This window comes from Hemiscyllium ocellatum, chromosome 26, assembly GCF_020745735.1.
Source record: "Hemiscyllium ocellatum isolate sHemOce1 chromosome 26, sHemOce1.pat.X.cur, whole genome shotgun sequence".
NCBI lineage: Eukaryota > Metazoa > Chordata > Chondrichthyes > Orectolobiformes > Hemiscylliidae > Hemiscyllium > Hemiscyllium ocellatum.
This window is the reverse complement of record NC_083426.1, coordinates 854,055-857,464: the sequence shown is the minus strand read 5'-3', so window position 1 is coordinate 857,464 and position 3,410 is coordinate 854,055.

The following is a 3,410-nucleotide window of genomic DNA, read 5'->3' as shown; positions in this document are numbered from 1 at the left end:
ACAGGTCCAGGCAGCGGGCCGTGGAGGAGGTCGTTAGGGCCGACTGCCTGCCCCTCTTCCGCGGTTACGTTAGGGCCCGGGTGTCCTTGGAGAAGGAGCACGCGGTGTCCACCAACACCCTGGAGTTGTTCAGGGAGAGGTGGGTGCCACAGGGAGTGGAGTGCATCATTTCCCCCTCCAACTCTATTTTGATTTAATCCCTGCCCTCCCCTTCACTGTTTGATCACACAGCATTGCCCTTTGATGTGAAGGGCACTGCTTGTCACTGGCCACTCGGGTGTTTCTTTCTTCCTGGTGGTGGAAATTTGAATAAAGATTCGTGCACCTTGTGTCTCTCACTGTGTCTCACACCTGCACACACACAACATGGGTGCTGGGGGAAATATAAGCACTACCGCAGTTAGGCAGTAGTGTGGGAAAAACGGGAAAAACAGAAAAAAATTTTTAAAAAGAAAATAAAAAAACAAAAACTAGGTGTGCAAGAGGTTGTGCATGCTGGCTCTGAAGAAGCTGGATCAGTGTCGAGGGCTCGAAGTTAGTGATGGTACATTCACTTTCCTTATCCAACTCATTAATGTGTATTGTAAATATACAGACTGTGATCCTGAACATGCCGCCATCATCATAACTCTCTGTCTTCTTTTCAAACAGTTAATCCTGTATCCATGCTAACATAGGTATATTAGTCAGAGGGAAATGGGTCTGGGTGGGTTGCTATTCGGAGGCTCGGTGTGGACTGGTTGGGCCGAAGGGCCAGTTTCTACACTGCAGGAAATCCAGTCTCATCTACCTCCCACACCATAGGCTCGAATCTCATTAAGTAGCCTAAATGTGAGGTTCATTCCTCTGGGTGCTCTGGTTTCCTTCCACAGTCCAAAGGGCGGCACGGTGGCACAGTGGTTAGCACTGCTGCCTCACAGCGCCCGGGACCTGGGTTCAATTCCCGCCTCAGGTGACTGACTGTGTGGAGTTTGCACGTTCTCCCCGTGTCTGCGTGGGTTTCCTCCGGGTGCTCCGGTTTCCTCCCACAGTTCAAAGATGTGCGGGTCAGGTGAATTGGCCATGCTAAATTGCCCGCAGTGTTAGGTAAGGGGTATATGTAGGGGTATGGGTGGGTTGCTCTTCGGTGGGTCGGTGTGGACTTGTTGGGCCGAAGGGCCTGTTTCCACACTGTAAGTAATCTAATCTAATGTGCAAGTTAAATGGATTGGCCATTGGAAATTTCCTGATGAAGGGCTCTGGCCCGAAACGTCGAATTTCCTGTTCCTTGGATGCTGCCTAACCTGCTGTGCTTTAACCAGCAACACATTTTCAGCATTGGAAATTACCCCATAGTGTTCAGGGATGTGTAAACTAGGTATGTTAGCCAGGAGACATGCAGTATTACTGGGATAGGATAGGGGAATGGGTTTGTGTGGGATGGTCTTTGGAGGGTTGCTGTAAATTTATTGGGCCAAATGACCTGTTTCCACACTGTGGGGTTTCTAAATAAAATAAATGACTCTGATTGTCAGCTTCTGACAGTTGGGACAGCTATAAATGAGGCAGAGTTTGACTCAGTAAACGTCCGTCCTGTAGAGGAGGTTGGGATTAAGGGCTCAAACTGAGAAGCTTTGGTTTTCTGTAGAGCAAGCTTCACAATTATTGCAGCTTGTGTGAGGATCAACAGTAAGAAACTGTTCCCATTGTGCAGAGGCAAGAGCTACACATTTAATATAATCAGGAAAAGCTTTGAAGTGAAGATTAGAAAAGTATTACTCACTCAGAGGGGGTTTAAGGTGGAATGCTTCCAGAATTCATCTAGAATCAGAATCTGCAAATACTTTCACAAGGGGATTTGATGGCGATGTCAAATAAAGCAATTTTAAAGGGTGCAGGGAGTAAGGGGGAGAGGGGTTATACTGGTTGGGATATTAAAGGGAGTGGGGAGTGAGGGGGGAGTTTAGGATTAGACTGGGGGTGATATTAAAGGGAGCAGGGAATGAGGGGAGGAGAGTGGGATTAGACTGGGTGGGATATTAAAGGAATCGCAGGGAGTGAGGGGGAGAGTGGGACTAGACTGGGTAGGATATTAAAGAGTGTGGGGAGTGAGGGGGGAGAATGGGATTAGACTGAGTGGGTTATTAAAGGGAGCGGGCAGTGAGGGGGAGAGTGGGATTTGACTAGTTGGGATATTAAAGGGTGTGGGGAGTGAGGGGGGTGAGTGGGATTGGCCTGACCCTAAAACTATAAAACATAGTCACAGAAGTAGGCCATTCCACCCATTGAGTCTCCTGACCATGAAATGAGATCATAACTGATTTGATAATCCTTACCCTGCCTTTTCCTCATCACCCATGACTCCCTTACTGATTAAAAACGTTTCCATCTCAGCTCTGAATGTACATCATGTCCAGCATTGACAGCCCTCTCTGATCAATCATTGCACCGATTCAATCCCCCCCTCAGAGAACAAATTCATCCTCATCTCTGTGCTAAACCGGTGACCCCTTGTTTTGAGGTTATGGCCTCTGGTCCCAGACTATCCTACAATGGGAAACAACCCTTCACATCTAACCTGTCAATCCCCTCAAAATCTTGTATGTTTCAGTCTAACACTCTCATTTCTCTAAACTCTAATGAGTACAGGGCCAGCCAATTCAATCTCTCATCATAAGACAGTCCATCCATACCTGGCATCAGCCAAATGAACTTCCCTGGACATATCCCTTGATCTAGACCCAAACTATTCATCCCATTTCAGCTCTCATCTGACCAGTATCTTGTACAATTTTAACAAGGCTCCCTACATTTCTATTCCATTCCCTTTGAAATAACGATCAATATTCCATTTGCCTTCCCTGTTACTTGCTGAAACTGAACAGTAGAGGATTCCCAAATCCCCCTGTTCCCTGTTCTGTAACAGAGGGGGTGGGACATTATAGTCTGCAGAGAGAGATCGGGAGATGGCGATTACATTGGGTTGATATTGAAAGGTACAGGGAATGAGCATGAAAGTGGGATTAGGCTGGATTGGATATTGAAGGGTGTGGGAGTGAAAATGGGAATCACTGATTGGGATATTAAAGAGTGTGATTTGGGCAGTTGGATTAGATTGAGTAGTTCATTTGGAAGTAAACAGGAAACAGATGAGCTGCAGGCATGGTTTATTCCTGGAACATTCCATTATTTTATAGCAATTTCTCTTCAAAGAAAATACCAAGAAAACTGAAATGATTCAGACAGCCAAGCAGATCAAAGTGGACCCCTCTGCTCCATCACTCTGACTGTGGAGCTTCTGCCAACACTGATGTTACCATTGTGTACCCACAGGAACCAGAACGCAGACATCAGTGCCCACATTGTCGCTGTCTCTGCCTCAGTGTTGCCCAGGGCACTCCACTCCCCAGTGGTCAATCCCTTGCCCTGCT